Source organism: Rutidosis leptorrhynchoides, chromosome 6, assembly GCF_046630445.1.
Source record: "Rutidosis leptorrhynchoides isolate AG116_Rl617_1_P2 chromosome 6, CSIRO_AGI_Rlap_v1, whole genome shotgun sequence".
Taxonomy (NCBI): Eukaryota; Viridiplantae; Streptophyta; class Magnoliopsida; order Asterales; family Asteraceae; genus Rutidosis; species Rutidosis leptorrhynchoides.
Genome location: NC_092338.1, coordinates 73,397,170 through 73,424,269, shown reverse-complemented (window position 1 = coordinate 73,424,269; position 27,100 = coordinate 73,397,170).

Genomic DNA, 27,100 nt, shown 5'->3' with positions numbered 1-27,100 from the left:
GGCATATTCGGCTTCGATCATTCACCCATATAATGTAGTTTCATTTACTTGTGTCTATTTCGTAAAACATTTATAAAACTGCATGTATTCTCATCCCAAAATATTAGATTTTAAAAGTGGGACTATAACTCACTTTCACAGATTTTTACTTCGTCGGGAAGTAAGACTTGGCCACTGGTCGATTCACGAACCTATAACAAATATGTACATATATATCAAAGTATGTTCAAAATATATTTACAACATTTTTAATACGTTTTACTGTTTAAATTTATTAAGTCAGCTGTCCTCGTTAATAACCTACAACTAGTTGTCCAAAGTTAGATGTACAGAAAAAAATTGATATATATTATCTTGAATCAATCCACGACCCAGTGTATACACGTCTCAGGCTAGATCACAACTCAAAGTATATATATTTTTAGAATCAACCTCAACCCTGTATAGCTAACTCCCACATTACTGCATATAGAGTGTCTATGGTTGTTCCAAATAATATATATACATGGGTCGATATGATATGTCAAAACATTTGCATACGTGTCTATGGTATCCCAAGATTATATAATATATTAGAATACATGTATAATACAATATATGTTAGCTAGGATATGATTTGTATAGATTTGTTAAACATTTCCCGTAGCTAAGATAATCAAAAAATATCCAATCTTGTTTTACCCATAACTTCTTCATTTTAAATCCGTTTTGAGTGAATCAAATTGCTATGGTTTCATATTGAACTATAATTTAAGAATCTAAATAGAAAAAGTTAGGTTTATAGTCGGAAATTTAAGTTACATGTCAATTACTAAAGAGGTAGTCATTTTTGTCGAAAAAATGACATCTTGATGACCATTTTGGAAAACATACTTTCACTTTGAGTTTAACCATAATTTTTGGATATAGTTTCATGTTCATAAGAAAAATCATTTTCCCATAAGAACAACTTTTAAATCAAAGTTTATCATAGTTTTTAATTAACTAACCCAAAACAGCACGCGGTGTTACTACGACGGCGTATGTCCGGTTTTACGGTGTTCTTCGTGTTTTCAGGTTTTAAATCATTAAGTTAGCATATCATATAGATATAGAACATATGTTTAGTTGATTTTAAAAGTCAAGTTAGAAGGATTAACTTTTGTTTGCGAACAAGTTTAGAATTAACTAAACTATGTTCTAGTGATTACAAGTTTAAACCTTCGAATAAGATAGCTTTATATGTATGAATTGAATGATGTTATGAACATCATTACTACCTCAAGTTTTCTGGATAAATCTACTGGAAATGATAAAAATGGATCTAGCTTCAAAGGATCCTTGGATGGCTTGAAAGTTCTGAAGCAGAATCATGACACGAAAACAGTTCAAGTAAAATTTTCACTCGAAATAAGATTGTTATAGTTGTATAAATTGAATCAAAGTTTGAATATGAATATTACCTTGAATTAGAAAGATAACCTACTGTAAATAACAAAGGTTCCTTGATCTTAGATGATTACTTGGAATGGATTAGAAAGCTTGGAAGTAGACTTGCAAACTTGGAAGTATTCTTGATTTTTATGAAACTATACTTATGGAATTTATGAAGAACACTTAGAACTTGAAGATGGAACTTGAGAGAGATCAATTAGATGAAGAAAATTGAAGAATGAAAGTGTTTGTAGGTGTTTTTGGTCGTTGGTATATGGATTAGATATAAAGGATATGTAATTTTGTTTTCATGTAAATAAGTCATGAATGATTACTCATATTTTTGTAATTTTATGAGATATTTCATGCTAGTTGCCAAATGATGGTTCCCACATGTGTTAGGTGACTCACATGGGCTGCTAAGAGCTGATCATTGGAGTGTATATACCAATAGTACATACATCTAAAAGCTGTGTATTGTACGAGTACGAATACGGGTGCATACGAGTAGAATTGTTGATGAAACTGAACGAGGATGTAATTGTAAGCATTTTTGTTAAGTAGAAGTATTTTGATAAGTGTCTTGAAGTCTTTAAAAATTGTATGAATACATATTAAAACACTACATGTATATACATTTTAATTGAGTCGTTAAGTCATCATTAGTCGTTACATGTAAGTGTTGTTTTGAAACCTTTAGGTTAACGATCTTGTTAAATGTTGTTAACCCATTGTTTATTAAATCAAATGAGATGTTAAATTATTACATTATCATGATATCATGATGTATTAATATATCTTAATATGATATATATACATTAAATGTCGTTACAACGATAATCGTTACATATATGTCTCGTTTCAAAATCATTAAGTTAGTAGTCTTGTTTTTACATATGTAGTTCAATGTTAATATACTTAATGATATGTTTACTTATCATAATATCATGTTAACTATATATATATATCCATATATATGTCATCATATAGTTTTTTACAAGTTTTAACGTTCGTGAATCACCGGTCAACTTGGGTGGTCAATTGTCTATATGAAACCTATTTCAATTAATCAAGTCTTAACAAGTTTGATTGCTTAACATGTTGGAAACACTTAATCATGTAAATATCAATTTTATTTAATATATATAAACATGGAAAATTTCAGGTCACTACAGTCTTTTCAAAAACGAATGCAATGTTTGTAAAATGTATCATATAGAGGTCAAGTACCTCGTAATGTAACCAAATGTAATGTATTCGTCCAGATGGATTAGGACGGGTCATGAAAGTTGGTATCAGAGCGGTTGTGATGACCCGGAAAATTTCGACTAATTTTAAATCAAACTTTCAATACGATTTAATATTTTTGACACAATAAGAAAAGTCTGTAATGTTGAGTCTCAAAATCTTTGAACTATTCTTATGAATCCATTTGACATTTGATTATTTCCGAGGACTCACAATACGATTGCTTGTAAATAGATATGTGTGTGTATAATAATATGAAATATTATTTATTGTAATTGTTATAATTAATTTTGTAAAATAATAAATTTTATTTACAAAGTATCTATAAATAAAGTATATAGAATATATATATATATATATATATATATATATATATATATATATATATATATATATATATATATATATATATATATATATTCTATATAGGATTTCGAAGTTGTTTAGTAAACAACGGTAACGCTCAATTTTCATTCGATTGATAGTAAACGAGTTAAAAAGGAACTTATGTGATTTGAAAATAAAAGGTGATCTTAAAATGAGTTCTATAAATTATAGACTTAATAAAAATGTATTTAGGAACTATTTGGTAAGTTTTAAAACTTTTTATTTTTTTACCCAGAATTGAGAGGGACAGTTGGTGTAATTTTTATTTAATAGTTAATGATCGAATTTTTATACCATAATGACCAAAATAAATCAATATAGTTAATTTAAAAATATGGGATTTTCCTGGATACTTTTTATCCGCCACTGATTATGACGGAGCACGAAATTCAGCCCGTAAAAGAAATTTAAAACAATAATGGACCGATGGCTATACTATTAATAATGTGTTGCACGTTTCTTTCAATCTTTCAAGTTGATTGAATTGTGATTTTTAAATATATTATTAATATTAATATTAATAGAGTTAGTACACGAACTATAACTTATAATTATACAAAAACTAATATGAGTATAATTCATATTACATATCCTACTTTATCGTTATCATAAAAGTTAGACTAATAATAATAATCTACCTAATACCACTTGACTATTTAAATAACAACTAGGTAAAAAAAAAATAACAATCGAATAGATCCATACGTGACTTTCATTTGATATTGATATTGATTGATATCTTGGGAGTATTTTGAAGAAGTCAAAAAGGGGATGAATACATGATTATAAAATCTCTATTATGTCGGCCATATATGGTTTTATATACCAATTCAAATTCATAGCGTTATTCATCTAACTGCATAATTCACCTCTAATAAATAAACCTATACAATCAAGAAAAGACGACTTGAAAAAAAAAATAACAAAAAAATAAAGATAACGGAGAGTGAGCACTCGTAAGGGAAATAAAGGTGACTCCTACTAGTTAATTCGATGCTCTTTTGAGGTAATTCCTAACCTTACTTCAATATTTATATATGATTATGTACCGTGTGTTCATATTTTGATTGGAGCAAACCGAAATCGGCCATTAAACTCACCATCTTGATTGATTAGGAAACCGAAAAGTTCGGGTCCTAAATCAACGACTAGGAATTTAAGAATGTGTTAACAATCAACATTAATACGTTGTATGATATAATGATGGGAACTGTTATACTTAATTAATTTAATTACTAGAATTAAAAGAGAATAATAGTCATAGAATCATAAGTTGAATTGATAACTTAATAAAAGTATTTTTTTTACTCGCTTAAATTAAATTTCAGGCAGAATTTAAAACCCATGGAAATTTGATTTTACCATTTTCATGGCGTCATAATTTTATTTTTAGTTTTATTTTTTTTTTTAAATTTTCCTACTTATTGGCCGGAGGTCCACTCGGAAGCAATCTCTCTATCCGTCGAATAGAGAGAGGGATGATTTTCTCTGCTTTTGAGAGTGTTTTTCACTATAGGTGAAGAAATGACTTCTTTGTATTCTCGGATAGGGGAAGGATTGTCTACATCTCACATCCCCATACACCACTCATTGTGGTATTGGGTTTTGTTGTTGTTATTAATAAAAGTATTTTTTTTTTTTTTACAAATTTTACAATTAGACAGACTTTGGGATATTGTGAGAAAAAGAAATGGGAATTGGATTTGAAAGTGAAGTTTATATGAGTGTAATTACCAAATAAACATGAAGATGTACGGTTTCGTAAATATTGCACTTGATATCCCTTCGGTAAAACCTTTTGAAAATTTATGATTTTACAATTATATATATATATATATATATATATATATATATATATATATATATATATATATATATATATATATATATATATATATATATATATATATATATATATATATATATATATATATATATATATATATAAGATATAGGGTTCTTGTAAACAATAGTAGGCGTACCATTTTAATACTATGAATTAATTAATTTCCGTACTCGTTATATTAGCTGAGATGGACAAATTTGTATGATGTAGTATTACTTCTATTAAAATAATAATAAATATAGTTACGGTTATAATTTATTAATTAAATATTATTTATTTAATTAAATAGAAATGATAAAATAAATCCATAAATCAATAAAACATAGAGGGCTTCATTGGAATTTGTCTTAATAATTGTGGAGTACAACAGTAAGCTATAACTAAATACTTAAATTTTATCATTGGTGTTGTATGACTTATGACTTGACCTAGATTGTTAGACATTTATTAACCAAGATATGTTCTCTAGGTTGATGTCTATGGTTACTTGCATTTCGAGTTTCAATCACATCTCTGTAATTTGCTTTTCTGTGCTGCTAAGGTGAGTTTCATTTGCTCCCTTTTTAATTGCTTTTGCAATATATATTTTTGGGCTGAGAATACATGCGCTGCTTTTATAAATGTTTACGAGATAGACACAAGTACTTAAAATATATTCTACGTTGAGTTGTACCACCCTGCATATCTTCCCTAATAGCTTGGTAACTACTATTTACATGTGGTATTGTAAACGCGAATCCTGTTGATAGATCTATCGGGCCTGACAACCCCAACCGGACTGGACGACCAGTATTCAACGGTTGCACAGTACTTCATTTCAGTGACTACTCTTGGTACAGTGTAGTGAGATTTCATAATAAAGGGAATATGCGACGTTGGTTAAATGTTAAGTATGGTTACCAAGTGCTCAACCACTTAGAATATTTTTATTAAAACATTGTGTATATGAAATCTTGTGGTCTATTAATATATTGAAACGATTGTTATGATAAACCTATAAACTCACCAACCTTTTGGTTGACACTTTTAAGCATGTTTATTCTCAGGTATGAAAGAAACCTTCCGCTGTGCATTTCCTTATTTTAGAGATATTACTTGGATTCGTTCATGGCATATTTAAGTCAACTCATCGTAATGGGACCAAATGTTGATGACTTCGTCCAGGTGGATTAGGACGGGTTGTTACAGTTGGTATCAGAGCGGTGGTCGTAGCGAACCAGATCTTGCATTAGTGTGTCTAACTAGGAGTCGTTAGGATGCATTAGTGATTCTGGACTTCGACCGTGTCTGCATGTCAAAAGTTTTTGCTTATCAATTCTTGTCGAATATTACCTGCTTATCATTCATAGTCTAGATACATCTTACTGCATTGACTGCATGAATAGTGTATTGACAAAATTCATATCTTAGCGTATCTGCTAAAACATATCTTAGCGTATCTGTTACTGTAGACTTTATCTGACACGTTTCCTTAATTTCCTCCGTAATTCACGGGATCTTTGGAAGTATGTATAGATATTCTATATAATTAGAATATCATTCGATGTCCAAAAATCATTTCATATCGAAAATCCTTTAGCTGATCGTGTTAGATGGATCCTGTACCAAATTTGAATTCATATAATTCCGAAGGCGATTCTGAAGACTCTGAAGGTAGTGTGACCGAAGTGCCTCAACTGGTTGACTGCACTTCTTTCTGGAGGAGATGGGAATGGGTTCAAGACATACTCACTTGCTGGAGAAATGAAGAGGGAGAACCCTACCGCGAACCAAATTTTCCTTCGGACATCGGAGAACTTGACGCACTCACCGGTCAACCAATATGCAATACTGTTTTTACACTCTTTGCCAGAATATTCCGCCTCGAAGAACGCATTCATAGAGTTATGTTGGTGATTCAACCTCTACCCTCGACTACTAATCAAGTAGGATTAGTGGAAGAAGTCAGGGAGCTTCATGCTAGGTTTGAAGAAAGAATGGAGTATCTAGAAAGTACAGTACGCAATTTGGAAGATAGACTTACGTCAACAATATCAGCACCAACAGCCCAAGTACCACCGACGGCAACATCCATATCACCAGCCTTGACATCACGATCTGTATCTCGAGCATAACCATTGTTCTACATATCGCTCTATATCATTAATCTACGTTCTGCATATCGTTTTACATCGATTATCTTCGTTCGACATGATGATTATGTAATCTCTAATGTTTTAGAGATTATATATTCTTATTCTAACAGTAAATCAAATGAGTCTAATATCATATTAACTCATTAAATCCATGATTTCATCTGAAGGAAATATATATTCAAGTATATTTTCATCAAGATTGTAATTAAGAATTCTTTCGTACAAACTGTTAATGGTGAAAATATTTTAATGGGTTGGTAATACCCGAGGAATATTTAGATTTCACATTAATAAGTTACACTGTACATTCTTCAACTCAGATTCAGCAATCATTAACTATACTGCTCAAATCCACACATGTACATATCCGTTCACCAAAGAACAACTATTTTCATTCAAATTCAATTTCATATTTGAATTTTGACCTATCAGAATCCAACAAGTGGCATAATGAAGAAAACATTGGACAAAAATAAAATTTGTTAGAAACAAACAAATTAACTATGAGAAATTTTGTTAAGAATCTACGCTAACAAAATCCTAGCTAACTGTTCCTAGCTAACTGTTAATTCCTTATTACATTTTATTTATCGCAATTTATTTATCGCAATTTTAATTCTCGCAATTTTATTTATTGTCATTTACATACTGTTATTTATTTTACGCACTTTATTTATTGTCATTTAAATACTGTTATTTATTTTACGCACTTTACATATCGTCGGATAAATCGGGACACATTTACACAATACGTCGGATTAATTCTGAGAAAATAAGTTGTATAATGGGTCACGATACGTCAATTAGTTCTAAGATTATATATTGAACTATATACGTACTACTAACTGTGGATTACTAACATTGGACTGCTAACATTGGACAATTAAAATGAATTAAATTATTGATTATAACATATGAAACTAAACATTTCTTCAAGTTTGCCACTTGATTTCATCTTTAACCTTATTTGAATCTTAGCGATCACAATCGGCGTTTAATCATCTAAAAATCTTCAATATTCTTAAAAACCCTCGGTTTGATAACCGATGATCCAGATCTGTTAACTTTGAAAATGCTGACGAAGCAGCGAAAGCTATAGATGATCTTAATGGCCAAAAGCTTTATAATAAGAATGGTGTGTTGAAAAAGCTCAGATTTGGAACTGAAAACGAAATGAGCAAACCATGAAGGAGACCAAGGATAAATACAAGGACCAAACTCTATATTCAAAGAATCCAGGTAATTCTAGATCCACCGAAATCTTTAGAGAATATCTTGTTCCGAAGTCATGTTAAAATCTTGCGGAAAATCTTTCTTCATCAACCTTCGAACTTAGAAATTCCAAAATATCGTCATAAATATCCTTGATACTTCTGAAGATATATGCATAAATATTCTTGTCCGAAATTATCTATCTCATCATGTTACCTATGTCATATCATAAAAAGAAACTGTTTTAGTATCTATCTTTCTGTAAAAATTCGAGTTAATTTATGAATGGTTTTTGGATAAGTGTTGGGAATTGAAGTATGGGTTAGTATAATATAATGACGCTTGGCCAACGTGATTATATTACAGTAAGTCATGCTGAGTTTCTAATAGAACGTGATAAAGGATCACAGATCATACCTTTATCATGAACCATGTTACATAACTCTTTTATTCTAATTAACCTCTAAACATATCAAGAACATATTTACTTGATTTTTCAATCTTTTCTGTAATTTCTGGTAATTTGACAAATCAAATCGTGATATTACCTTTCTTTTCTACATAGTATATCATGATCATTCGAAACTTCATACCTACGAATCCGAGACGTCTTAATCGCTTTACTTAAGTTCGGGAAGAGAAAACAAGAGCATGGAGCTCCGAAACATAAGGGAAAATATAAAGCCTGACAACAACACAGAAATTACAAACCGTGTATATCAATACGTATTGCAATGTAAAGACACGGGAGAATTAAAAACATTATAACCCTAAGGTAATTATAGAAGTAAACAGATTCCTCTGGTGATAAATGAAAGAGAAGAATGACAGAAGCGATAGTCAGGAAAATACAAAGTATTAGAACTGGATTCAGCATTTCCAGAATCTTTTGGAAGTATGAATTGAGTAAAGGAACGGTGAAAAGAATGGAACGGAAGAGGTTAATTTATAACAAAATGTTAGACGTAGTAATTGAGACAGATTGCCGCATTCAATTATATAGGATACTAATTCCTTAATTTCCAAAAAATCAAATCTTTTATAGATTTCGAAGATTATCTTTAAATTTCTTGAATTCCAGAAATCCACCGTGACTATGTCAAAAGTTAAATCTCTATCACAATCTTTTGTGATAGCTTCACTCGTAATCTTCAAGTAATCGAATTATCTTATCCATATTACTCAACAATAATAAAATACTATTTATCAACTTATATTCGTCAGGAAAACATTCTTATTGGCAGCCATGACAACCTCGACCAAATTTCGGGACGAAATTTTTTTAACGGGTAGGTACTGTCATGACCCGGAAAATTTCGACTAGTTTTAATCAAACTTTCAATACGATTTAATATTTTTGACACAATAAGAAAAGTCTGTAATGTTGAGTCTCAAAATCTTTGAACTATTCTTATGAATCCATTTGACATTTGATTATTTCCGACGACTCACGATACGATTGCTTGTAAATAGATATGTGTGTGTATAATAATATGAAATATTATTTATTGTAATTGTTATAATTAATTTTGTAAAATAATAAATTTTATTTACAAAGTATCTATAAATAAAGTATATATATATATATATATATATATATATATATATATATATATATATATATATATATATATATATATATATATATATTCTATATAGGATTTCGAAGTTGTTTAGTAAACAACGGTAACGCTCAATTTTCATTCGATTGATAGTAAACGAGTTAAAAAGGAACTTATGTGATTTGAAAATAAAAGGTGATCTTAAAATGAGTTCTATAAATTATAGACTTAATAAAAATGTATTTAGGAACTATTTGGTAAGTTTTAAAACTTTTTATATTTTTACCCAGAATTGAGAGGGACAGTTGGTGTAATTTTTATTTGATAGTTAATGATCGAATTTTTATACCATAATGACCAAAATAAATAAATATAGTTAATTTAAAAATATGGGATTTTTCTTGATACTTTTTATCCACCACTGATTATGACGGAGCACGAAATTCAGCCCGTAAAAGAAATTTAAAACAATAATGGACCGATGGCTATACTATTAATACTGTGTTGCATGTTTCTTTCAATCTTTCAAGTTGATTGAATTGTGATTTTTAAATATATTATTAATATTAATATTAATAGAGTTAGTACACGAACTATAACTTATAATTATACAAAAACTAGTATGAGTATAATTCATATTACATATCCTACTTTATCGTTATCATAAAAGTTAGACTAATAATAATAATCTACCTAATACCACTTGACTATTTAAATAACAACTAGGTAAAAAAAAATTAACAATCGAATAGATCCATACGTGACTTTCATTTGATATTGATATTGATTGATATCTTGGGAGTATTTTGAAGAAGTCAAAAAGGGGATGAATACATGATTATAAAATCTCTATTATGTCGGCCATATATGGTTTTATATACCAATTCAAATTCATAGCGTTATTCATCTAACTGCATAATTCACCTCTAATAAATAAACCTATACAATCAAGAAAAGACGACTTGAAAAAAAAAATAACAAAAAAATAAAGATAACGGAGAGTGAGCACTCGTAAGGGAAATAAAGGTGACTCCTACTAGTTAATTCGATGCTCTTTTGAGGTAATTCCTAACCTTACTTCAATATTTATATATGATTATGTACCGTGTGTTCATATTTTGATTGGAGCAAACCGAAATCGGCCATTAAACTCACCATCTTGATTGATTAGGAAACCGAAAAGTTCGGGTCCTAAATCAACGACTAGGAATTTAAGAATGTGTTAACAATCAACATTAATACGTTGTATGATATAATGATGGGAACTGTTATACTTAATTAATTTAATTACTAGAATTAAAAGAGAATAATAGTCATAGAATCATAAGTTGAATTGATAACTTAATAAAAGTATTTTTTTTTACTCGCCTAAATTAAATTTCAGGCAGAATTTAAAACCCATGGAAATTTGATTTTACCATTTTCATGGCGTCATAATTTTATTTTTAGTTTTATTTATTTTTTTTTAAATTTTCCTACTTATTGGCCGGAGGTCCACTCGGAAGCAATCTCTCTATCCGTCGAATAGAGAGAGGGATGATTTTCTCTGCTTTTGAGAGTGTTTTTCACTATAGGTGGAGAAATGACTTCTTTGTATTCTCGGATAGGGGAAGGATTGTCTACATCTCACCTCCCCATACACCACTCATTGTGGTATTGGGTTTTGTTGTTGTTATTAATAAAAGTATTTTTTTTTTTTTTTTTACAAATTTTACAATTAGACAGACTTTGGGATATTGTGAGAAAAAGAAATGGGAATTGGATTTGAAAGTGAAGTTTATATGAGTGTAATTACCAAATAAACATGAAGATGTACGGTTTCGTAAATATTGCACTTGATATCCCTTCGGTAAAACCTTTTGAAAATTTATGATTTTACAATTATTAATATATATATATATATATATATATATATATATATATATATATATATATATATATATATATATATATATATATATATATATATATATATATATATAAGATATAGGGTTCTTGTAAACAATAGTAGGCATACCATTTTAATACTATGAATTAATTAATTTCCGTACTCGTTATATTAGCTGAGATGGACAAATTTGTATAATGTAGTATTACTTCTATTAAAATAATAATAAATATAGTTACGGTTATAATTTATTAATTAAATATTATTTATTTAATTAAATAGAAATGATAAAATAAATCCATAAATCAATAAAACATAGAGGGCTTCATTGGAATTTGTCTTAATAATTGTGGAGTACAACAGTAAGCTATAACTAAATACTTAAATTTTATCATTGGTGTTGTATGACTTATGACTTGACCTAGATTGTTAGACATTTATTAACCAAGATATGTTCTCTAGGTTGATGTCTATGGTTACTTGCATTTCGAGTTTCAATCACATCTCTGTAATTTGCTTTTCTGTGCTGCTAAGGTGAGTTTCATTTGCTCCCTTTTTAATTGCTTTTGCAATATATATTTTTGGGCTGAGAATACATGCGCTGCTTTTATAAATGTTTACGAGATAGACACAAGTACTTAAAATATATTCTACGTTGAGTTGTACCACCCTGCATATCTTCCCTAATAGCTTGGTAACTACTATTTACATGTGGTATTGTAAACGCGAATCCTGTTGATAGATCTATCGGGCCTGACAACCCCAACCGGACTGGACGACCAGTATTCAACGGTTGCACAGTACTTCATTTCAGTGACTACTCTTGGTACAGTGTAGTGAGATTTCATAATAAAGGGAATATGCGACGTTGGTTAAATGTTAAGAATGGTTACCAAGTGCTCAACTACTTAAAATATTTTTATTAAAACATTGTGTATATGAAATCTTGTGGTCTATTAATATATTGAAACGATTGTTATGATAAACCTATGAACTCACCAACCTTTTGGTTGACACTTTTAAGCATGTTTATTCTCAGGTATGAAAGAAACCTTCCGCTGTGCATTTGCTTATTTTAGAGATATTACTTGGAGTCGTTCATGGCATATTTAAGTCAACGCCTCGCAATGGGACCAAATGTTGATGACTTCGTCCAGGTGGATTAGGACGGGTTGTTACAGCGGTGGTCTTAGCGAACCAGGTCTTGCATTAGTGTGTTGATAATGCTAAAAATGAACACATATTTCATAGCATTATTCCTCAAGAAAGACAAGATTTTAGTTGCAATTGTTCTATTTACAAGTAATATTCTTTTAAATAATAAAAGGTGAAGACAAAAGGCAGATTCGACGATTTGAAGACGTAAACGACCAAAAAGCTCAAAAGTACAAAGTACGATCCAAGAGGTTCAATTTATTGATGAGAAGCGTCTAGAAATGACAAAAGTACAAGTTACAAAACGCAAAGTACAAGATATTAAATTGTACGCAAGGACGTTCGAAAATTCGGAACCGGGACCTAAGTCAACTATCAACGCACGACGCAACGGAGCAAAAATTACAAGTCAACTATGCATATAAATATAATATAATATATAAATAATTCTTAAAATTATATATATATTATATTTATTTATTAAAAAATCCGTCGGCAAGCTAGGAGCCAAACTTGGATGAGCTGTAATCCACCACTCCGCGATCGCGGAGCTGCGAAGGAGAAACCCTTCGAGATCGCGGAGCACACCAAAACTGAAATGGGGCCTATAAAAGGCAACGCATTCGATCGATATTTTTACACCTTCTTTTTCTTTTCATCATACGTAAAAATATATATATAATTTATAATTTTAATTTTAATTTAAGATTAATAATAATAAGGTTATGTTAACGAATATTTTAAGGTTGTAAGTCAAAATTCTGTCCGTGTAACACTACGCTATTAATAAATCACTGTAAGTTATGTTTAAATTATTTTCATTAATGTCTCGTAGCTAAGTTATTATAATGCTTATTTAAGCAGAAGTAATCGTGATGTTAGACTAAATATTAAAATTGGGTAATTGGGCTTTGTACCATAATTGGGGTTTGGATAAAAGAACGACAATTGTGAAAATTAGACTATAGGCTATTAGTGGGCTTTATATTAACCAAATGATACCTCATTAATTTAATATATAGACTTATAATTTGACGTATTTATATATAACCACATACGCTTGACTGGGTACGGTGGGCGGAATATCTATAAATACCAATAATTGTTCATTTTACCGGACACGAAACTGGATTAATTGTTAATAGAATTGTTGAAACAGGGGTGGATTACATTCAAGGGTAATTGGTGTAATTGTTAACAAAGTAGTAAAACCTTGATTTACACGCAGTCGATAACCTGGTGTATTCATTAAACAAAGTATTAAGACCTTGTTATAATTCGAATCCCCAATTAGTTGGAATATTTGACTTCGGGAATAAGAATAATTTGACGAAGACTTTCGCACTTTATGATTATGACTGATGGATTATTATGGACAAATCCGTATGGACATATCGAATAATCCAGGACAAAGGACAATTAACCCATGGGAATAAACTAAAAACAACACGTCGAACATCATGATTACGGAAGTTTAAATAAGCATAATTCCTTTATTTCATATTTAATTTCCTTTATTTCATATTTAATTGCACTTTTAATTATCGCACTTTTATTTATTGTCATTGTATTTAATTGCACTTTTAATTGTCGTACTTTTTATTTATCGCATTTTTATTTATCGCAATTTCATTATTGTTATTTACTTTAACCTTAAAATTAAGTTATATTTATTTTTAATATTTTACATTAGGTTTTAGCTGCGACTAAAGTTTTAAAATCGACAAACCGGTCCGTAAACGGTAAAATCCCCCTTTTATAAATAAAATTACTTATATATATATTTTTATATTTTTACAAATATAGTTCATAAAAATATAGCGTTAAGCTTGTTTAAAAGATCCCTGTGGGACGAACCGGACTTACTAAAAACTACACTACTGTACGATTAGGTACACTGCCTATAAGTGTTGTAGCAAGGTTTAGGTATATCCACTCTATAAATAAATAAATCACTTGTGTAAAATTGTATCGTATTTAATAGTATTTTCTTGTAAAAATACTACTATTTTGTACCCCTTACCTTTAACATCAAGTATTTTTGGCGCCTCTGCCGAGGAAAGCCGAAGCGAAACGCTATAAAAAAAAGATTTTTATTAAGTTTTAATTAGTTTTGTAAAAATACGTTTTTTAAATATTAAAATTCAAAAACATAAAAAGAAAAAAATATATATTTTTATTTTTAAAAGTTTGTTCAAAATATATAATATATAAAATTATAAAGTAATTTTATTCTATTTTAGTTTTTAAAATTAAGTTTTATAAATATTTTATATAAAACAGAAAAAAAAATATAAAAAAATCGAATTGGGCCAAAACCCGTCGAAGCCCAACACTGTTTTTAATAAAATTTTGAATTGGGCCGAACTGTTTTAGCCCAGTTTTAATCCGGTAATATTCATCTCCGCGATCTCGGAGGAGAAAAGGTAGAGAGCTACGAGATCGCGTAGCCCTGTCTGACACGCCACAGTTTGACCTAAATCTGCATTAATTACGGAGTATTATTTATTATTATTACTTTAAACCCTAATTAGGGTTATATTTTTTATATTATTTAGTTTAGTTTATTTATTATTTGTATTATTAAGTTTAATTAGTTTTAATAATTATAAAATTAATAGTTTTATAAAATAAATAATATAAAAATAATATTTTTATAAAAATTGTACTTTTTATAACTTTAAGTATATTTTTATATTTTGTATCTTTTTATTCGTTTTAGCGTAATATTTGTATTTTTCGTTCGTATTTAGTTTTAAGTCATAGTTTTTGCCATAGTTATTTTTAGATTTTTAGGCTTTGCCGTAAAATCCCTTAAGTACTTTTTCTTTAGACTAAGATTTAAGTGCTTCAGAATTTTTGCAACGCCGTTTTATAAAATTTAGTACCTTTTTAAGTTTTTGCCATTTTGGATATAGTATTCCTTTTAAGCTTTAATATTTTTAGACGCAACTTTTAATTCTTAGTTTTTAGACTTTTTAGTTTCGACGCGCTACTTTCTTATTTTTATTTTTCGACGCCTATTATTTTTCGACGTTTTTCGGCGCAATCTTTTTCTTTCTTATTTCTCGACGCTCTAGTGTATAGGACATAGAATTTTTTTCTATTTCTTCTCTAAAATTTCAAAACGAAAAATTATTTTAAGTGGTTAAATTGATAGACATCCATTTTCTGGTTCGTAGTAATAGTTGGATTTGTACGTGGACCGGGTTATTGGAGCCAAACAGTACTCAATTATATTAAGACCAAACGAATCCTGCCCCTCTGCTGCATCTTTTGGCTATTCGAAACGTGGGCAAAATCAGAAAAGTCTATTAATTTGATAACTTATATAATTTTTCTTATTTTTATAACTAATAGGATATTCAGTGAATGCACCGAGCAAAACGTTCACCACCTTTTGTATGTTCACCACCTGTAACTCGATCAAGACATCTAGCAAATATTGTCGCCGTTGATTTTTCTTTAGAATCATCATCCAGTCGACCAAGTACTCCAATTCAAATTTCCGAAAATCCATTTTTTGAACCCGACCTCACAATTGAGAATCCGGAGGATATTCAAGGACAATTCAGAGATCCTGAATCATTAATCTTTCCTCCGGAACCACCAATCATTCAAACAGAGATTGTCGAGGAACCAACCATTAAATCAGAATCCTCTAGTGATTCAGAATCAACCATTCCAATCATGGAAAATCTGGAGCCTCTAAGTATGGAAGACCGAATGAGAGCTAAACGCACTGGCCAAGGTCACGCAATTACTCCACCAGACAATAATGCGCCAGATTATGAAATCAAAGGACAAATTCTACACATGGTAACTAATCAATGCCAATTTAGTGGTGCGCCGAAGGAAGATCCAAATGAACATCTTAGTACATTTAATAGGATCTGCACTCTATTTAAAATAAGAGAAGTGGAGGATGAACAGATATATCTCATGTTATTTCCTTGGACTTTAAAGGGAGAAGCCAAAGATTGGTTGGAATCGTTACCAGAAGGGGCGATTGATACATGGGACGTTTTAGTTGAAAATTTTCTTAAACAATTCTTTCCGGCATCTAAAGCCGTGAGACTTCAAGGAGAAATTGTTACGTTCACACAAAAGCCAAATGAAACTCTATATGAAGCGTGGACAAGATTTGGAAAGTTATTGAGAGGATGTCCACAACATGGTTTAGACACTTGTCAAATAGTACAAATATTCTACCAAGGATGCGACATCACTACAAGAAAAGACATTGATATAGCAGCTGGTGGTTCCATTATGAAGAAAACGGCAACTGACGCTTACAAAATTATTGATAATACTGCTTCCCACTCACATGAGTGGCACCAAGAAAAAGATATCATTAGATCATCTAAATCAGCTAGAGCCAATTCTAGCCATGCCTTTGATTCCATTTCCGCAAAGATAGATGTTGTCGAGAGACAAATGGAAAAGATGACTAAAGATATTCACTCAATACGAATTAGTTGTGAGCAGTGTGGAGGACCACATTTGACAAAAGATTGTCTCAGTATTGAACTAACAATGGAACAAAGAGAGAATGTTTCATACATGAACCAAAGGCCTGGAAATAATTATCAGAATAATTATCAACCGCCAAGACCAATCTACAATCAAAACCAGAATTATAATCGAAATGTTTCATACAACAACCAACAAGGTCCTAGCAACCAACAAGTATCCAACAATACTTACAATCAGTAAAGACCTATTTTTCAAAATAAACTACCACAAACCGATGATAAAAAGCCAAATTTAGAAGATATGATGTCGAAGCTAGTTGAATCTCAAACTCAATTTTTCACATCTCAGAAACAAACCAATGAACAAAATGCTCAAGCATTTAGAAATCAACAAGCTTCTATTCAAAATTTGGAATAAGAAGTAAGTAACCTAGCAAGGTTAATAGGTGAAAGAAAACCGAGAAGTCTACCTAGTGATACAAATGCTAACCCCCGGAATGAAACAACTAAAGCCATTACCACAAAAAATGGTATTACACTTAAACCACCTGAAATGCCTGTAATTTCTGATGAAGCTATTCCTACTCCACAAGAACCACAATCTGAACAAGATAAGGAAAAAGAACTGGTAGTTGAAAAGGTTAATGAAGATAACACAGTTAAGGCTAAACCTTATGTTAAACCATACCAACCACCACTTCCTTACCCGAGTAAAATGAGAAAAGAGAGACTTGAAGTCGAGCAATCCAAATTCTTGGATATGTTTAAACAAATAAATGTAAATCTTCCTTTCATTGATGTAATTTCAGGAATGCCTAGATATGCTAAATTTCTAAAAGATCTAATCACGAATAGAAAGAAAATGGAAGAACTCTCGGCTGTTACAATGAATGCTAATTGTTCTGCAGTGCTGTTGAATAAGATACCAGAAATACTTTCAGATCCAAGAAGTTTCACAATTCCATATTTTCTGGGTAGTCTTAGTTCAATAGAAGCATTGGCAGACTTAGGTGCTAGTATAAATCTAATGCCGTATTCACTATACGCTAAACTAGACCTTGGAGAATTGAAACCAACACGAATAAGTATACAACTAGCCGATCGATCAGTAAAATATCCTAGAGGGATAATGGAGAACATGCTACTTAAAGTTGGTACTTTAGTATTTCCAGTAGATTTTGTTATTCTGGACATGGAAGAAGATTCTCGAGTTCCTCTCATATTAGGAAGACCATTCTTAAACACAGCTAAAGCAATAATAGACGTGTTTGGAAAGAAACTGACCCTAAGTATAGAGGACGAGAGTTTTACCTTTTCTGTTGATAGAGCCATGCAACAACCGCAATCTGCAGATGATACATGTTATTATATTCAAACTATAGATTCACATGTAGAATTGTTAGAAGAATTTCCAGAATTACAAGGAACAGGAGAATGTTCTTTAGGAGAAGGAACTGAACCAATTGATGAAACTGAAATATTAGCTACACTTATGGCTAATGGATATGAACCAATAACAGAAGAAATTCAAATGCTAAAAGAAGAAGACAGATATCGATATAAATCATCGATAGAAGAACCACCGACATTAGAGTTAAAGCCACTTCCAAACCATTTGGAATATGCTTATTTACATGGTGAATCTAAATTACCTGTAATAATATCGTCTTCTCTTACTAAAAATGAAAAATCTCAACTTATTTCTATGCTAAAAGCTCATAAACCAGCTATTGCATGGAAGATTCATGATATAAAAGGAATAAGTCCTTCGTATTGCACACATAAAATCCTTATGGAAGAAGGTCATAAAACGTATGTGCAACGCCAACGAAGACTAAATCCTAATATGAAAGATGTTGTTAAGAAAGAAATTATTAAACTGCTTGATGCAGGTTTAATTTATCCAATTTCTGATAGTCCATGGGTAAGCACAGTTCAATGCGTACCTAAGAAGGGTGGCATGACTGTCATCACAAATGAGAAAAATGAGCTTATTCCTACTAGGACTGTAACAGGATGGCATGTTTGTATTGATTATAGAAAATTAAATGACGCCACCAGAAAAGATCACTTTCCCTTACCTTTCATTGATCAAATGTTGGAAAGGTTAGCCGGAAATAGTTACTATTGTTTTCTTGACGGTTTTTCCGGATATTTTCAAATTCCAATCGCACCCGAGGATCAAGAGAAAACCACGTTCACGTGCCCTTATGGTACTTTTGCTTACAAACGCATGCCATTTGGACTTTGCAACGCCCCTGCAACCTTTCAAAGGTGCATGATGGCGATTTTTCACGACATGATAGAAGAATGCATTGAAGTTTTCATGGATGACTTTTCAGTCTTCGGTTATACATTTGAATCATGTCTAGTTAATCTTGAACGAATGCTTATTAGATGCGAACAATCAAATCTAGTACTTAATTGGGAGAAATGCCATTTCATGGTTAAAGAAGGCATCGTTCTTGGTCATAAAATTTCAAAGGAAGGAATTGAAGTGGATAGAGCTAAAGTAGATGTAATTACTAAACTTCCACATCCCACCAATGTTAGAGGAGTAAGGAGTTTTCTAGGGCATGCCGGTTTTTACCGACGTTTCATAAAAGATTTTTCTAAAATTGCCACTCCTATGAATAAACTCCTAGAAAAGGATGCTCCATTCATCTTTTCAGATGAATGCATCAAATCTTTTAATATTCTTATAGAAAAACTCACTAATGCGCCGATCATGATAACTCCAAATTGGAATATACCATTTGAACTCATGTGCGATGCAAGTGATTTTGCAATGGGAGCCGTTTTAGGACAAAGGATTGAAAAACGATTTCAACCTATTTATTACGCTAGTAAGATGTTACAAGGAGCACAAACAAATTATACAACTACTGAAAAAGAACTCCTTGCTATTGTCTTTGCTTTTGACAAATTTCGTTCATATCTCGTTCTAGCTAAAACGGTGGTCTATACCGACCATTCTGCTCTTAGATACCTATTTTCAAAACAAGATGCCAAACCAAGATTAATCCGTTGAATCTTACTCTTACAAGAGTTCGATATTGAAATCCGAGATAAAAAGGGAGCAGAAAATCTCGCAGCTGATCATCTTTCTCGTCTTGAAAATCCCGAATTAGAAGTTCTAAATGAATCGGCCATACAAGACAACTTTCCTGATGAATATCTATTGAAGATAGATTATAATGAAATTCCATGGTTTGCAGACTATGCAAACTACTTAGTATGTGGATTCCTTGAAAAAGGATTATCGTACCAAAAACGAAAGAAATTCTTTAGTGATATAAAACACTATTTCTGGGAAGATCCACATTTGTTTAAAAGTTGTCCCAATAGAAAAATACGTCGATGTGTATTCGGAGATGAAGCTAGTCAAATCTTAAACCATTGTCACACAGGATCAACAGGAGGGCATTATGGGCCTCAGCTAACAGCAAGAAAAGTTTACGATGCTGGATTCTATTGGCCTACAATTTTCAAAGACGCACACCTTCTTTGCAAATCCTGTGATGCTTGTCAAAGGGCCGGAAAAATAAGTCAACGTGATAAAATGCCACAAAATGTCATTCAAGTATGTGAAGTATTTGACGTTTGGGGTATTGACTTTATGGGTCCATTTCCAAAATCTCATAATAATCTCTACATTCTCGTTGCCATTGATTATGTATCTAAATGGGCGGAAGCACAAGCTCTCCCAAATAACGATGCACGAGTTGTAGTCAACTTTTTAAAACGTCTTTTTGCAAGGTTTGGAACACCGAAAGCTTTAATAAGTGATCGGGGTACTCATTTTTGTAATAATCAACTTGAGAAAGTTCTTAAAAGATATGGAGTAACTCATAAAATCTCCACTGCTTATCATCCACAAACAAGTGGACAAGTTGAAAATACCAACTGAGCTTTAAAACGTATTTTAGAGAAAACCGTAGGATCAAATCCGAAGGAATGGTCCATGAAATTGGAGGATGCACTCTGGGCTTTTTGAACAGCCTACAAAACTCCAATTGGTACCACACCTTTTAAACTCGTTTACGGAAAAGCATGTCACCTTCCAGTAGAAATTGAGCACAAAGCATTTTGGGCTTTGAAGGCATGTAATCTTCATTTACATGAAGCCGGACGTTTACGGTTAAGTCAACTAAACGAATTAGAAGAATTAAGACATGAAGCATACGAAAATTCGTTAATCTATAAATAAAGAACGAAGAAATGGCATGATAAAAGAATCAGAAGTTCAAAAGAATTTAAAGAATGAGACTGAGTTCTTCTTTTCAATTCACGATTCAAGCTATTTCCTGGAAAATTGAAATCAAGATGGTCTGGACCATTTATAGTCAAAAGAGTTTTCCCATACGGAACAATAGAGTTAATAAATTCAAATAGGATTGAATTTAAAGTTAATGGTCACAGAGTTAAACATTACATACATGGTCCGATGGAAGTTGACAATGAAGTCAATCATAATTTCACCACCCAAGAAAACCTTCAAAATGAAAACATAAATATGTTATCAACAACATATGAAAAATCAAAATTGGAAAATAGGGAGGATTCAAATTGGAGTGATGAAGAAGAATTCTTATACAAACCTCCCATTCCAAGAAACGAAGAAAAATGTGAACAAGAAGTTCAAATAGAAGTGAAAGAACCAAGAAAAGAACACCCGAAAAAGGTTTACAAACCAACTCGACTTACTAAAGCAGGAGACCCGGGTGAATTTATCATTTCTTGCTTGCTTAATGATGGTGCTGTATATAACGGACTCGCAGATTTAGGAGCAAGTGCAAATATTATGCCTCTTTCCTTATACAAAAGATTAGGTATGGGTAAATTAAAACCAACCAAAATAGGTGTTCAATCATTTGACCTAACCATTAAACACCCGGTTGGAATAGCAAATAATTTACTTGTTAACGTGGGAAGTTTGACCTTTGTTGCAAACTTCATAGTGATTAATATGGAGGAAAACCTTGATATTCCTCTAATTTTAGGTCGCCCATTTTTAGCAACCACCGAGGCATTCATTGATGTAAGAGAAGGTAGAATGACACTTAGGGATGGTGATACATCGATCACCTTTGTGAACTGAAAGTTTAGATCTCCACCAACCAAAACTATTAAACCAATAAAAATGCATAAGTGTGGGGAAGATGAAGAAACACTTAATGATGATCCGATCACAAAGAACCCCGTTGATGATACGAAATTAGATGAACCCGTTTTTAACAGTTCAACGAAGAAAATTTATAAACGGATTCATGATGCTAGGATTAAAGGGAAACTTTAAGTTATGTAACCGATTACTATCCAATTTATCGCCAAAAGAAAAGGCAATGTTAGTTGAATTTGTGAAAGTTATGGAGGAAATCAACAAATGGATTGAAGCAAAAGTCAGAGATATACAAGTTGTTGATGATCCAATTGAAAATAACGTTAATCACAATTTCAACTAAGTGTGGGGAGGTTCGAATCTTTTTAGGGTAATATGTATTTCTTTTAGAGTTAGATTTTATGTTTTCGTGTAGTTCTCGAGAATGGAATCCGAATGGTCTTTCCCTAGCAGACCCTAAAGAACTAGTCTTATCCCCCCCCTTCTGAATTTTTATTTTTTTTAGGTTTTACGAGATGAAGACTTCCTGTGAATTAAACCATGGTCTAATGCTACACGCTTTGATCACTAAACGTAATAATGACACCCTTCTAAATGAATTGGTATCATTAATCAGAGGCAAATTGGACGGAGTAAGAAAAGAATCCAGGAACGAAAATAATAAGTTACATTTTGGTAAAGAAAAATCAAAATCCACAGCGAAAAGAAGAGCACGACACCTTGAAAGATGTCACAAATGCGGAAAATGGTCACACGAAGGAAAATGCTCGACGAATCAGACATATTCAAATACCGAATTTGTTACTTTATGCAGAGATGGACCGTTCATATGTTTAGAAGAAAAATCGTTGAATGCTCGAGGTTATGCCTATGTAGCTATGGAAAACCAATTAGTCCGACTATCTTATGAGTGGGCTAAAGCAGGTCACTGAGAATTCTTTCTCACAGGTAAGTTTGTACAATTTTTATTTTTATTTTATTGCTTTTAGCCTTTTGATAATAAACGCTAAATCGTTCGCTATAAAGTATTAAATTGATACTCAATAAAATTAGGTTTTACGATTGAAATTATTGATATCATACAAAAATTTATTACATCACTGCGAAATTTACCGTTTATTCTTAAGTTATAAATATCTTTAATCAATCAACCCAAAATATTTCAGAAATTCGTCAGGAATAAAACTAGGTAATATAACCGAAATTACTTTACCGAAAAGAGGGGCGTATATTTTTGATAATATTTGATTGATTAAAGTGGGATAAAAGACCCAAAAGATTTTTAATTTTTAATTTTTACTTTGTTTTTAAAATTACTATATATTAATATTAAAATAATATTGTAAACTTTTTAAAATTAATATATTTAAGTTTGTAAATATTTGAAAATTTTATGTTTTTAATATAAGTTTGTATGTATAAAAACAAAAATATAATATAAGTTTGGTATGAATTTTTTATAAAATGAATTTTTAATTTTATGCATTTTAAATTTAAGTTTGGTGTGAAGATAAAAACAAAAATTTAATTTATTTCGCTAAGTTAAAAATGTGATTTTTAAAATTCGTCTTGAGTTGAAAACTAGGTCGTTGAACCGAAATTGCTCTACCCAAGGAAGGGACGAGAATTTTATTATCATTATTTTTAATCTTATTGACTTAAAGTATGCCAAAAAAATTAAAAAACCCAATAATCTTAGTTTTTAAAACAATCGCTTCAAAAAGACAAATTTTAAAATTTTGTCGAGGGACGGACTAGGACAACGATCCGAAACGACCTGGTCCTAAATAACAAGAAAAACAAAATTTTTAAATTATGTAATTTCTATTTTAAAAGTTAAAGGTTTTATATATAAAAAAAGGGTTTCGAGATCGCGGAGCCAGTAGGGTGTCCTCCTTCGAGATCGCGGAGCATTCCAGAAAGCATAAACTGGTCGACAGACCAGTTTCATACACACACACCACACATATTTCTGCGAAAATCCCACGAAAAAACACACAAAAATCGCCATTTTGCACCATTTTTTATCAAATTTGTTGCTAAAAATTGATGTGGAGATTCCTACCTAGATCCCTTTCAAGAAGAATGGTAATTTCTACACCCCTAACACTATTAAATTCGAATTTTTTTGTGTTCTTGAGCTATTTTTTTAATTTGATTTTTGTTAATTTTTAGTGTAATTAGTGCTAAATTGTTGATATATTATGCATGTATAACCTAGATTGATGCTATTTAACATGATTTGAAGCCAAAAACTTCAAAATTTTTAGGAATCTAGGGTTTGTGTTCTTGAGCAATTTGGGGCTTTTTGATATAAACAGGTTATGGCCGATTTTTGTCATGAATTATTGCTAAATTAAGTAGTGTAACATGTTTAGGTAGCTAAATGATCAAAACTTTGATCCTAAACATGATTTTTGAGAATTAAAGTGGACTTTTTAAGTCTAAAATTCATGAACTTGATTAATTTGATATAAAAGCCATTTGAAACTTGTTTAATTGCTAGTAATGATTATTTTGACATGTTATTTGAGTAGAATGCTTATAAACTTGGTAAACATTTTCATATATGCTTATTTGAAAAAGTGTAGAATCGTTAAAAATATGAAAATGAGCATGAGTTTAATATGGATTAAACATGTCATGTTAGTTATTTTTAATTGTCATTTTGCTAATACCAATGCATTTTTGGATGCACAATTCCTTTTTGTTTAATGTGTTTAGCAGAATGAACGAGGTGAATCTTCATCCGCGCCACAAAATTTGAATACTTATAATGAAAGTGACGAGGATCAAGATCTCAGTGAACAATACAAACAGAATCAACCGCATCCTTTTATTTCATTGTCACGAGCAGTTGAAGCAAATCTACACCCTAACTTACGATTTGACATATTTTGGATAGACTATCCAAAATATCAGAGGAACTTGAGCATTCTTTATCCCAAAGATGTTGAAGTGTCCAGGGTGATAGATTGGGCACCATTAGAGACAGTGGGATTGGCCGAGCCAATAAGAGAATTACTTACACAAAGGTATGGTAATTCTACTTTCAATGATTGGATTAATCTATTCACTATACGTAGACCTGTGTATAAGGAATGGTGCGTTGAGTTAGTAAGTACTATTGAACTAAATGATGAAGTAACTAGTTTAACGGATAGAAGTTTTATTAGATTTCTATTAGGAGGTGTGATGCGCTGTATGTCTTTATTAGATATGGCTGAAGCTTTGTGTATTTATACGGCTAAAGAATTATTAACTGATGATTGTAGACAGTTGATAAGTAATGGTAGAAGGGTTGATTATGATTTTGATAAGAATGAGTTGTGGAGTATAATGACTAGCCATAATCGTTTTCGTGGAGGTCATTATTCTTATACTGATATAGATAGAGCTGAGCTTAGGGTAATCCATAGATTCATTTCCAACTCTATTACACAAAGGGGTAGAAATAAAGATAAAGTGACTGAAGATGATTTATTTTATCTGGTGTGTATTAGAGACCCACAGAGCTTTGTAAATATTCCTTATTGTGTGGGCTATTATTTGTCGGATATGATAAAGGGAATGCGAAACAATAGTATTATAGGAGGTGGTATTTTTGTGACCTTAATTGCCGAGTACCTCGGTGTGGATATTACTCGGGAAAGGGAGTTAGTACAAGTACCCATTCCTCGTGATCGGATTGATATGCGGGTATATGCTGGTGCAAAGGTTTTGTTGAAAAGAAATAATGTTGCACTTCCATATCAAGGGAATCGTCCACAGGTAGAAAGAGGTCAACAACAAGGTAATGTGGGAGGAGGAAACCAAATGACCGATATACAAAGAATAATGTCCCAAACTGAATACCAATGGGCTATGCAACAAGAGTTTCAGGCTTGGCAATATCATCAAGAATATATCAAAGCCTATTTAGCCTCCCAAGGTAGGAACTACATTCCTACTGAGCCAGTCTATTTTCCTCCGTGGACCGAGGATACGAGACCACCTTTTCCTACCTATGACCCATTTCAAGCATATCAAGATAGATACAATGAACCATGGAACCCCTACTGGTTTCAGAATCAACCCTAGTTTACTTAGTTTTATTTATCTTATTTATTTGTAATGTTGCTATATTTAATACTTATGTTGGTATTGTATTAGTTTTTATAATTTTCTAACTATTATTATTATATTTTAATAATTTTTGAATGTGGGGTAATATACCAAACTTCAAAAATATGTATATATGTTTGCAGTTTATCTTATGTACACAACAGGGTAAAACAATGCATTTTCAAAGACTGGCATTAAGTTCAGCAAAAGCTACTAATTTTGACGACAAGATGCAAAATAAATGTGATGAAATAACAAACGGAATGAACAAATGATGTGCACCATTTATCATTCAACAAACAAACAACAATATGTTTGGAAACTTTGGTAAAATTTAATCGTTTTTCTACGCTAATCACCCTCAATAATTTAAATTGTTACTGATTTCTTGCAAATGAGGGCATTGCAAGATCTTAAGTGTGGGAAGAGGTTAAATTCTTTCGGAATTTTAAAAAAAAATTAAACACTTGGTTACCATTAAAAATACTAGTAACGCAGTAGTTGTATTAGAATCTAGTGCTCTCTGATAATAAAGAACAGCCCTAGTCTTATA